The following is a 12,189-nucleotide window of genomic DNA, read 5'->3' as shown; positions in this document are numbered from 1 at the left end:
TGTTCAGCGCTTTGCACGCTGTAAACTTCAGGCAGATGAGAAAACTCCCTGCTGCTCCTCTGGCTGCCTTTGTCTTCTGGTGGTTGGCCCCTCCCCTTTCCCAGGGGATTGTGGGAAGGGGGTGTGGGCGGGGCCCGGGGTATATGAGCCACAGCCGCTCATCAGGGAGCTCATTCTGCTCCAGGGTTTCTTTGGTGTTGGTGCTCTGCTGTTTCTTCAGTTGATGGTAGTTTTTTGAGTTGTCTAAGCTGTCTGGGCAGATGTGTGTTGGCATTTAGAGAAGTGGAGGTGTCTGTTTGAGGTAAGAGCACTGGGAGTCAAAGTTCAGCAGCACACATAGTAGAAAGTATGCTTGTATGCAGGTGTGGTTTGTGTTTTTTTTTTTTTCCCCTGGTCAGTAGTTTTGTATTGAGTGTTCAGGGGTGGCAAGATAGTTTAATAGTATGCTTTTTTTTTTTATTGTTCTAGGTGCCTTGTGTTTTTCTGGAATTCCTGACTCTATTGAAGATGGAACCTTGTTTTCTTCCCTGGTTTTGCTGTATACTGTGTGAGCTGCTGATATTCTCTCTCTTAACAGGACTGATGGTGAGATCATCTAGCAGGGCTTAGGGTGAGCATCTTGCATGTGCCTGTGTATGGAGTTTTGGCATTTTTCAAGGAAAGCAGCAGGGACCTAAGGCATAGTGTCTTTCAGGGTATGGGATGGCTCATCGCCTTTCCCCATTGCCCACAGAGAACCGTGTTGTCCCTAGAACCTTTGCAGCTTGCGGCAGGCCCCTCATAGATTTAAGCATCAGGAGTTCACTTGTGTTGTGGGCTTGTAGCAGAGCCCAGCATCTGTGGGAAGGTGTAAGATAGGAGGTGGCTGCAGAATGCAGGGTGCAGCTCAGAACAGCTCCTGAGGAGTGGCCAATGCAGGGGGTTCAGGGGTGCAAATACAGGGCAGGAGCTGTCAGGAAGCAGTGGGTTCCTTCCCGGACAGTTCAGGAGGTGAGAAGGGGTTTGTAAAGTTTTGAGACTGGGGATGGTTGGGAAAGGGAGGAGGGTTCATTGGCCTTTCTCAGATTGGTTTTGCAGTTGGATTTGGACGTCGATGAGGTCTGTTCTGTTTTAGTCTTCCCCACAGCTGACGGGAGGTACAACAGAGTCACAAGAGACGCGGCGTAAACAGCCTGGGCCTCCGCATCTCAGTATGCGGGGCTCAATGTCAGATGAGTCTCATCTCGTAAGGCATTAGGTATGTAAAAATATACCCCCAGAACTCTGAGGTCTCCGCTTCTCCGTGCCTTTTACTTACTTTGTTCCCTGACTTAATTTTGCATCCGTCCCGATGTCACAGGCATTGTTACTTAGAAGCATTGACTAGGCACTTATTTCCAGCGTGGGTTTGTGTCGCCATCTTCCCTGGAATTTCTTGGAGACGAGGTGTGTATTATTTGTGCTTGTAACAATCTGCAGCCAGGGGTCGTCTTTTATCACAGTCCCGGGCACGCAAGCTTTTCTGTTATTCCAGTTTTGCCTTTTTCCTTAAGTGTCCAATGAGGTTTTGCTCTAGTATCAGTCACGGCAGTTATGTTCTCTTGTGCTTAGCACCGGTTTCTGTAGTCGTAAGGTGTCCATTTTAGATTTTTGAGTCACCATGTCACGCCATCGTGGCCTTTCCATTGGCCGACCGCCGCCGTTATTCCCTAAGGGGCTTTGTAGGTGAGGAGGTAGTTTGTGTCGCTTGTTTTCTTGTGCTATACCTATGTTACTCAGGTCTTGCTGTTCCCATTGGGTTCTTCTGTGTTAGGCGAGCACATTGGTAGCCACACCGAGGGTCTCGTGTGCCTCAGCCCATCAGCATAATGCTAACCGAGCGCTTCCTTTCTTGTGTTAGAGGCTCAACGCACAGATCTGTCTTGTGTGTGTTGTATCTGAGAAATTTACGGACGGTCTTCTCTCGCAGCAGTGATCCAGGATGTGTCGGCATATCCGCTGTCGAGCGGTCTGTTTTTGGGGAACCCTTTTCTGGGACTACTTCTCATTCAAAGAACTTGCATTTTTATTAACTTCTCATCAGAGTGGATCTTCAGCGATGATGTACTTGGCAGTAGAAGTCACCAGCAGCAAGATTTTTCACTCTTTAAAAAAAAAAAAAGAGAAAATTTACTTCCTTCCAGAGACCCAAGCACAACATGTCTTCCAAAAGTCAATGGCATTGCTGGTCTTTGGGTTCTCAGTTGTAACAGTTGAGATATCATAAAAACATGTTCCTTTCCATGCTTCAGTACAGCCAAGAGCATTAAAATCTGCCAGTCCTTTTTGGTAGCCTTATGTATTGCAGCACTGGGGATTTGATTTTTTTTTTTTCTTTTTCAGAAGATTCCTTATATAGTTTTACTTCTATCTCGCTGGTTTTTCTATCGTAAATGAAATGTTAAAAACTTAAATTGTATAACCTGCAAATTGACTTGCATTGTTTAAACTGTAACTGCCAAATAGCATAGCATATAACTTATTAGGTGTGCTTAAGCAGTTAGGTATTTTGTCTAAATCTTGAAAAAGACAGGCAACTGAATGTTATGGGGGTTTTTCCTGATATTTTGATGGAGTGCTCTGAAGTCCTTTATTTCTGTCTCGCTTTCAATGGTGCATTTCCCTGGCAGTTCAGTAGCATCTCTCTTGGGCAGTGCAGCTGGCCAGATGTCCATCCTAATCATGTAACACAAAAAAAACCCTAGTCAACTTATAGCTGTGTATGTTGGAGACAGGTAATTTAATGGTATCAATTCACAGCTATGCAAGTTAAACTAATGCAACAGGAAAATCAACTGCTTTTATCGTATAGGTATTGTTATTGGATGTATATAAAAATATGCACGCCTTTTTAGTATAAAGTGAATTACTGAGATTTATTCTCTTTTTTAGTTTACTCTTTAAAGTTTTATGCTTCACTTCCAATTTTGTTGACCCAGCAAGCCAGACGTGTTATTTTAGTAGGCTGAAATACAGTTTGGGATTTTTGTTTTTCAGATGTGGTGGTGTAAGCATCTCGCGATGCTCAATAGATTCCCCCCCCAGCCCAGCTTTGCCTGCCGGTGGCTAAGAAGACTCACCGTAAGGGGCCGGCCCTGTGCCTGGAGGCTCCTGGCTCTGTCTGCAGCGGGTGCCCCGCAGGTGCGCAGCAAGGGCTGTGTTGGGGGAGAGTCCAGGGCCGAGAGGGACCGGGGGCGTTTGTTGCCCTGGGGAGCCCCTCCCAGCGTGGGAACGGAGGGGCAACATCCCAGAGCAGAGCCTGAGCAAGGGATGTGGCGTCATCCCCTGTCACGCTCCCCTTTGCCCCCCCCCCGCCTCGTGGGCCGGTTGCCAGCCTGCAGGACAGGGGCTGGGGGGGCTGCAACTGTTTGGGGGGAGCACTCCCCCTTTAGCTTCCTAGCAGAGCCACCTTTTGGGGGGGTGTGTATACATATGTCAATGACAGTCCTTAAAGTAACGAGCTGCTGGTTGGGGCTGTTTCCCTCATTTTGTGCCTTTTTTGGGGGTGAATAAAAAGGGGAGGATTGGGGAGGTGTGGGGAGGTGATGATGTCATTTGGGGCAGCAGTGTCAGCGGGGGGGGCAATGATGTGGCAGAGGAGCAGGTGAGTGGTGGATGGGGGTGGGTCACAGCCCCAAAATGCCTGAGAATTGGTGGATGGGGGGTTTAAAAAACAATAGAAACTGTAAATATGGGTGTGAGGTGTTTGAAATAGAGAAAAAGATCTCGGGTTTATAGATATTGAAAAATAATATTGTTTTATATATAAAAAAGGATTTCAAAATAGAAAACCTCTATCTACTGTATCATATAAAGGATTATAGAATATAAAAAAATTCTGACTAGAGATATATATGTAGGGGTTTTAAAAATACAAAAATAACTTGTGTGTATATATAAATTAAAAAAATAAAGGACTTTAAAAATGCAAAAAAGATATATTTTATATACGAAGGAATTTAAAATAGAAAGAAGTCTGACTAGGTAGAGCTATCCACACTACACTATGTAACACTTAGTAAGTCTAAGCGGAGATGTCTGAAAAGATGCTAAAGTGTCAAAATACCTAATAGGTCTAAAGATAAATAGTCTAAATAGATGGTCTGTATGCTTAAGGGAAATAGGTAAGTGTAAACAGAGATAATATGTAAGTCTAAATAGATATTCTATATAATAAGTGGAAACAGAGATATGTGTAAGTAGAGATAATATGTCTATGTCTAAATAGATATTCTATATAATACATGGAAATAGATATATGTGCAAATATGTGTGTGTCTCAATAGATGTTCTAGACCATGTGTTGCAGGTCATCCCAGGTGAGTTATCTGCTATGGATTATCCCAGGTGGACCCCTGGTGCAGGTCATCCCAAAGCATGTCCCCCCTGCCATGTCTGCGGGGGGCTCCCGCCCCCTCTGGCCCCTGTGTCCATGGGTGGCCCCCCCCCAGTCCTGTGTCCGTGGGTGGCTCATGCCCGTTGCCATGTGTGGCTCATGACCCATGTGAATTTTTCCCCACGTGAGTTCCCCACCGCCCCTGAGCTACTCTGCCACCGGACCCCGTGGGTGCTGCCTGCACCCGCCATCTCTGGATGTTTCTCCATTTCTGCCCCGCTCCCTGTCCATTTTCTCTTAGCTTTTCTGTCCTCCATCGTCCCCCTTTTTGCTTGTATATCTGCATAACACTGCCTGTCTCATTGTTTCTTGCTATATCCCCCTGCCTAGTTCGCTGTCCCATTATTCCCCTCTGTCCTGATGCCTGGCCCTCTTTCTCATCCTGCAGTCCATCACAGCCATGGAGTGCACAACCGAGCGAGGCTGCGTGTCTAGGAAGTTTCATCTCGTAAGAGCTGTGAGACACCCACGTATTCTCTCAGGTTGGAGGACAGCCAAGTGACCAGAGTTACAGAAGAGGGAAGGAGAGCAGGAGAAAGAAGGGTCTGAACTGACAAATTCTTCTGGCAGCGCCGAGAGCAAGAGCTGTGGTGAGTCCTGGGCCCTTGGGCCCTGTCACCCCTCCTCTGTGTCCCGGTCCCTCCCTGTCCTCCCCTGGCCCCCTCTCTTTCCACGCTGCTGTGATTTTCTTTTGCTTCCCTGTACCTCTCATCTTCTCTCTATTCTTCTGTCCTGCTCCGTCTTCCTCTCTCCCTTTCTCTCTCTAGTTCTACCGCTCCCTTTTCTTTTTCTGCCTGTGTTTTTGTCCTGTTCTCTCTCCTTCCTTCTTGTCATCCTTCGTCTCTGTCCTGCAGCCCATCACTGTTTTTTCCTTTTCCATCTCTTTGTCCTGAGCTGCACCTGTCTTTTTTTTTTTTTCTCTGGTGTGTTCCCTGGCATTCTTTTCCTCTCTGTGCTTGTACCCATCCCTAATTTTCCTTTTCCATTTCTCTGTCCTGCTTTCAGTCCCTGTTTTTTCTCTGGCTCCATCTCCCTGTCATTCTCCCTGTTGCTCTTGCTTGCTCCCCATCCCTCTCTTTTTCTCTGTATCCCATTTTCTTCCTCCCTGTCCCTCACTTGCTTTCTGTATCCCTCTCTCCTTCCTCCTGTCCTTCCTTCCCCTGGCTTCTGACCTGCTGCTTGTCACTGGTTTTTTCTTTCTCCTGCTCTCTGTCCGCGTTCTGTCCCTCTCGTTCTCTCTCTGTCCTCTGTCCTTCCTCTAGCCTGTATTTTGCACTCTCTATCCCTCTGCCCCTAACGCTTCTTTCTCCATCTCTCAGTCCTGCTCCCTGGCCTTTTTTTCCTCCTACTGTCCATCTGTCCTGCTTCCTCTCCCTGGTTATTCTGCCTTTATCCCTCTGTCCTGCTGCCTGTCTCATTGTTTCTAGTTATATCCCCCTGTCCAGCCAGCTGTCCCTCTTTTCCTCTCTCTTCCCTACTCTGGCCCTACTTTTTCTTGCTCCATCTCTGTCCAGCAGCCCATCATTGTTTTGTTTTCTTTCTCCATCTCTTTGTCTTAATCTGCATCTGGTTCTCCCACCCCCAGTCCCTCTGTCCTGTTCCTTGTCCTGCTTTTTGTCTCCAAGTCCCGTGCTCTAGCCCCATCTTTCTCTCTCTCTCCCTCCTTCTTTTTCTCTGTGTCCCTTTGTCCTGTTGCTCATCGGTATTTTTCCTTCTGTTCCTCTGTCCTGCTCCCTGTCCCTTACTTCTCTGTCAATCCCTTTGTCCTGTTGCCTATGTTATTTTTGCTGTCTGCATCCCAGACAGCTCTGTCGCCCTTCTGCATCCCAGTCCCCTCCCTTCTATTTCTCTCACTGCTGTCATTTTTTCACTTCCCTGTACCTCTCCCTCTCTCATTCTCCCGAGTCCCCCTCTTTCTCTGTCGTTCTACCTCTCTGTGTTCTTTTTCTCTCTATATGCTTCTGTCGTGTTCCCTGTCCCTCTCTTTTTCATCCTCTGTCTCTGTCCTGCAGCCCATCACTATTTTGTCTTTCTCCATCTATCTGTCTGTCTTCCTATCCCAATTCTTTTTAATTCCTCCCCCATCTGCCCTTTAGCCCTTCACAATTCCCACCCCCCCCAATTCTCTCTGTCTGGCTCCATGTCCCTGTTTCTAAATTCCTCTCTCTCTGCCCTGTATTCTAGATATGCTTTTCTTGCTTATATTCTCTCGTTCCAGGTCCCTGTCCCAATGTTTTTAATGTCTTCCCTCTCTGTCCCGTAGCCCATTTTTGTCTGTATTGTTCTCTGTCTGTCTGGCTCCCTGTCCCTATTCTTTAATTCCTCTGTCTCTCCCCTTTAGCTCATCGATTTAAAAACAAACAAAAACCTCAGTCTCTCTCTGCCCACCTCACTGTCCCCCTTTTTAATTCCTCCCTCTCTGCCCTGTGGGCCATCGTTTTTTCCCCACGCGAGTTTTTCCCCACGCGAGTTTTTCCCCACGCGAGTTTTTCCCCACGCGAGTTTTTCCCCACGCGAGTTTTTCCCACGCGAGTTTTTCCCCACGCGAGTTTTTTCCCCACGCGAGTTTTTCCCCCACGCGAGTTTTTTCCCCACGCGAGTTTTTCCCCACGCGAGTTTTTCCCCACGCGAGTTTTTCCCCACGCGAGTTTTTTTCCCCACGCGAGTTTTTTCCCCACGCGAGTTTTTTCCCCACGCGAGTTTTTTCCCCACGCGAGTTTTTCCCCACGCGAGTTTTTCCCCACGCGAGTTTTTCCCCACGCGAGTTTTTCCCCACGCGAGTTTTTCCCCCACGCGAGTTTTTCCCCACGCGAGTTTTTCCCACGCGAGTTTTTCCCCACGCGAGTTTTTTCCCCACGCGAGTTTTTCCCCACGCGAGTTTTTCCCCACGCGAGTTTTTCCCCACGCGAGTTTTTCCCCACGCGAGTTTTTCCCCACGCGAGTTTTTCCCCACGCGAGTTTTTCCCCACGCGAGTTTTTCCCCACGCGAGTTTTTTCCCCACGCGAGTTTTTTCCCCACGCGAGTTTTTCCCCGCGATCGCCCGAGTTTTTCCCCCGGTCCCCGCGTCGACCCGCCCCCGGGTGGGGTTCGCGGGACCGCCCCCGCCCCCCTCTGGCCCCGCCCCCGGGTGGGGTTCGCGGGACCGCCCCCCCCTTTCTGCCTCCTCTGTCTCATAACCCATTTTTCTCTTTACCATTCTCTATCTCGCTCCGTGTCCTTTAAGTCCTCCCCCCTTTAGCTCATTGAGGGTTTTGGTATTTCTCAGTCTCTCTCTGTCCACCCCACTGTCCTTTTTTTTTAATTCCTCCCTCTCTGCTCTGCGGACCCGATCGCTATTCTTTGTTTTTTCTCCCATCTCTCTCTGTCTGGTTCCCTCTCCTTTCCTCCTTCTCTGGCCTGTAGCCCATCGCTATGGTTTTTCCTCCGCCTCTGCCTCTCTCTCTGTGGCTCCCTTTCCCTATCTTTCAATCCCCCCACCTGCCCTGCAGCTGATTGCTGTCCTATTGGATTTTATGTGGCAAGGTTTTTGTTAGCTGGGGGTGGAGGCAGGGGCTGCAGGGGTGGCTTCTGTGAGAAGACACCAGGAGTTGGCCCCTGTGCTGGGCATAGCCAGTTCCAGCCCACTCCAAGACAGATCTGCTGCTGCTCAAAGCTGAGCCGTCAGCAACGCTGGTAGCACCTCTGTGATGACATATTTAAGAAGGGCTAAAAAAATGCTGCGCTGAAGCTGTGACAGAGAAAATGCGAGTGTGAAACAGCCCTGCAGACACCAAGGTCAGGGAAGGAGGAGGGGGAGGAGGTGCTCCAGGCACCAGAGCAGAGATTCCCCTGCAGCCTGTGGTGAAGACCATGGTGAGGCAGGCTGTCTCCTTGCAGCCCGTGGAGGTCCATGGTGGAGCAGACATGCACCCGCAGCCCGTGGAGGACCCCACGCCAGAACAGGTGGATGTGCCTGCAGGAACCTGTGACCCTGTGGAGAGCGCACACTGGAACAGGCTCCTGTCAGCAGCTGTGGAGAGGAGCCCATGCTGGAGGAGGTTTGCTGGCAGGACTGTGGCCCCGTGGGAAGGACCCCACGCTAGAGCAGAAGAAGAACATGAGGAGGAAGGAGCAGCAGGGACAACATGTGATGAACTGACCGCAACCCCTGCTCCCTGTCCCCCTGCACTGCTTTGGGGGAGGAGGTAGAGAAGTGAGGAGTGAAGATGAGCCCAGGAAAAAAGAGAGGGGTGGGGGGAAGGTGTTTTTTAGATTTGTTCTTTTTCTCATGATCTTACTCTGATTTTTGACTGACAATAAATTATATTGATTTCCCCAAGTCCAGTCTGTTTTGCCTGTGACAGTAATTGGGGAGCGATCTCTTTGTCCTTATCTTGACCCACAAGCTTTTTTCATTGTATTTTCTTTCCCTGTCTTGTTGAAGAGGGGAGTGATAGAGCAGCTTGGTGGGCACCCGGCAGCCAGCCAAGGTCAAACCCACTACAGTCTCCTTCTATTGAGCTCCCTGTCCTTGTTTTTTCAATTCTTGCCTATGTTTCTTTAACACCATCAATTTTGAAGCTTTTTCTTTCTACTTCTCCATCCCTGTTTTTTAAATTCTTGCATATGTTTCTTGAACCTAGTCACTTTTAAAATTTTCTTGCTACTTTTCCTCTCTCTGTCTCCCTGACCGAATTTTAATTTCTTGCACCCCATCGCTTTTCAAATTTCCTTCCTACATCTCCCTCTATGCAGCTCCGTGTACGTATTTTTTAATTCTTGATATGGTTCTTGTATCCTGTTGCTTTTTTGAAACTTTCTTTCCAACTCTATCCAGCTCCCGGTTTCTATTTTTTATTTCTTGCCTATGTTTCTTTCCCCTATCACTTCAGAAGTGTTCCCCATCCCTTGTCTTGTCTCTGTCTTCTTGTCCTGCTGGTCCCTTCCACCTCTCTCCCCTGCCCCCTGCCTCTCTTATTTATCCCTCCATCTCTCTGTCCCTGTTTTTTTGCTCCATCTCTCTGCTCTCCTCTCTCTATGCTGTTGTCCTGCTCCTTGTCCCTCTCTTGTTCGCAGCACCCTGTTTTCTGGCTCTCTGCCCCACTCCTCCATGTCCCTCTGTCCAGGAATGGCCAGTCCCTGCAGTGAGGAAGGATCCCTCCGAGCTGTCCCTAACAGAGCAGACCACCAGCATGTGGTGCTGGGAGCTCAGTGCCCCCGTCAGCTACATGCGTGAGCCACCACGTATTGAGGAAGCCTTCCGGATGAGGAGCATCGAGGTGTGCACTGCGCGCTGCTGAGCGGGTGAGGGTTGGGCAGGTGGCACTGCGGTGGAGGAAGGGGCAGAGGCAGAGAGAGATGTTAGGGTGGTGATGATACCACCTGTTTTAATCGTATGTAAATAGACCTTAGTAGTTGTCATTCTCTTGTAACTGCTAGATGGTATGTGAAACATTTCTTTACGTAAATAAGCCTTAGTAGTCATTATCCTGTAGTTGTCTTTATCTTGTAACTGCTAGAAGTTACATGAAGCGTTTGCAGGTACGGATAGAGCGTTTTTTTAACAAGAACTTATCTTAAAGTAACAACCACAAGGACATGCTCAGTCAATGAGGGATAGAATGCTTACTTGACGAAAATAACAACTTAATGTGAACTTTGTCTCGGAATGAGTAGGGGGCACCTCCCCAAACGACCACAGATGGCCACTCGGGAACCTGCGCATGCGTAGTATAGCTCTGCAACATTAGCAATATGTAAATGCAGTAAATAGGAGGGATTAGTGTGACATGTATGTAACGAAAAGAGGATGTATGAAATGTGATGTTGTCCTGGTTTCGGCTGGGACAGAGTTAACTCTCTTCTTAGTAGCTGGTACAGTGTGTGTTTTGGATTTAGTGTGAGAATACTGTTGATAACACTCGTGTTTTAGTTGTTGCTAAGTAGCTGCTTATCTTAAGCCAAGGACTTTTCAGTTTCCCATGCTCTGCCAGCAAGCAGGTGTGCAAGAAGCTGGGGAGGGAGCATAGCCGGGGCAGCTGACCCGAACTAGCCAAAGGGGTATTCCATACCATATAGAACGTCGTTGCCCAGTATATAAAAGGCGGGGGAGTTGGCCGGGAGGGGCGGATCGCTGGGGCATCGGTCAGCAGGGTGGTGAGCAATTGCATTGTGCATCACTGGTTTTTTTGGTTGGTTGTTTTTTTTCTTTCTCTCCCTTTTTTTGGTTATATTCCTTTTCATTCAATTATTATTATTGTTAGTATTATATTTTACTTTAGTTATTAAAACTGTTCTTATCTCAACCCACGAGTTTTACCTTTTTTCCCCGATTCTCCTCCCCATCCCACTGGGAGTGGGGGGAGCGAGGGAGCGGCTGCGTGGTGCTTAGTTACTGGCTGGGGTTAAACCATGACATGTGTCTCCATTTTAAGTTTGCTGTCCCTATTTTTTTAATTTTTTCCTTTACTTCCTTAATCCTGTTGCTCTTAAAATGTTATTTCTGTCTACTTTTATCCACTTACTGTTTCTATTTTTTTAATTCTTTCCTGTCTGTCATGAACCACATTGCTTTTTAAATTTTCTTTCTATGTCTACTTTTATCTAGTTAAACTGTCTCTATTTTCCATTTTGTTTACTCTCATCATTCTTTTCATTTTGAAATTTTGTTTCTAGGTGTACTCTTATCTAGTTTTCTGTCCCTATTTATATAATTTTTTTCCTGTTTCCTGTATCCTGTCGCTTTTAAAATTTTTTGTTCTATGTCCACTTTTATCAAGATGTCTCTCCGTGTTTTTTAATTTTCCTGTCTGTCCTGTAACCCTGTCGCTTTTACATTTTCTTTCCTCATCTATTTTTACCCAGTCTGCTGTCTTTATTTTTTAATCCATTCCAGTCTGTCCTGTACCCAGTTCGCTTTTTTCTTTTCTCTCAGTTCATCCCGAGGCTTTAGAGGGTCTCCTCGGCACGCTTTTAATCTCTGGAGCATAATTTGTACCCCTCTCGGTCTGTCAGAAACCTCTTCCTCACAGCAGTCTTTTTGTCCTCTCCTCCATCTCGCTTGCCTCCAATCGGTCAGCGACTCCCTCATGACATCTGTGCTCTGTTCAAATCCTCTCCGGAGTACCTTTGTGTCCTCGAGCCACCATCTGTCTCTCCGGCCAACCTCAGCACCCCTCTATTTCCGTCACGATGCTTCCTGTGAGCGTCCTTGCGTTCCACGACCATCCTTTTAGTTCTGCAGCAGGCTTTGTATCTTTCTTATTCAGACACAACTCTTTCTGGGGCTTTCATTGTGCCCCAGAGCACTCTTGCCTTCCCCTCCGCCATGTCGGATGCCTCCATTCGGTCCCTGGTCCCCTGAGGACATCTGTACTCTGTTCAGAATCCCCTTCCGAGCACCTCACTTGGTGTCAGCAATACTTTGTTGGTCTCTGTCCCCCCTGGGCCCTCTCGTTCCCATCACGATACCTCCCGAGACTGTCCTCGTGCCCATGGCACCCTTAGGAGCTCTGCTGCCCTCTTTGTATCTCTCTTATTCAACCAGAACCCTTCCTCAGGCTTGCTCTGTGCCCCAGAGCTCTCTTGCCTTGTTCACTGCCATCTAGGATGCCTCGATTCAGTCGCTCGTTCCCCTGAGGACATCTGTACATTGCGGGGACACCTTCTTCAGTTTTGCATTGTGTCCCACAGCCGCCTTCTCTCTCTCTTTCACTCTCAGCACCCCTCTGCTGCCATCATCGTGCCTCCCGAGGCCATCTTCGTGCCCCACAGCCCTCTCTTGGCTCTGTAGCGC

At 48.1% G+C, this 12,189-nt stretch overlaps 1 long non-coding RNA gene across 5 annotated transcripts; it reads left to right on the top strand.

Annotated features, from left to right (window-relative positions):
- The first annotated feature begins 216 nt into the window (after positions 1–216).
- LOC127028016 (uncharacterized) lies at positions 217–4,887 on the top strand. 5 transcript variants are annotated; one of them, XR_007767916.1, is made up of 5 exons: positions 217–301; positions 469–610; positions 1,115–1,237; positions 3,016–3,159; positions 4,803–4,887. It is a non-coding gene; the product is annotated as an uncharacterized LOC127028016 (long non-coding RNA). The 5 variants fall into 5 exon arrangements; XR_007767915.1 differs by lacking the exon at positions 4,803–4,887 and having other exon boundaries at positions 3,016–3,178; XR_007767914.1 differs by lacking the exons at positions 3,016–3,159; positions 4,803–4,887 and adding an exon at positions 1,949–2,372.
- Positions 4,888–12,189: the final 7,302 nt, after the last annotated feature.

This window comes from Gymnogyps californianus, unplaced genomic scaffold (genome assembly GCF_018139145.2).
Source record: "Gymnogyps californianus isolate 813 unplaced genomic scaffold, ASM1813914v2 HiC_scaffold_135, whole genome shotgun sequence".
NCBI classification, from domain to species: Eukaryota; Metazoa; Chordata; class Aves; order Accipitriformes; family Cathartidae; genus Gymnogyps; species Gymnogyps californianus.
This window is presented reverse-complemented; position numbering and strand designations above follow the sequence as displayed.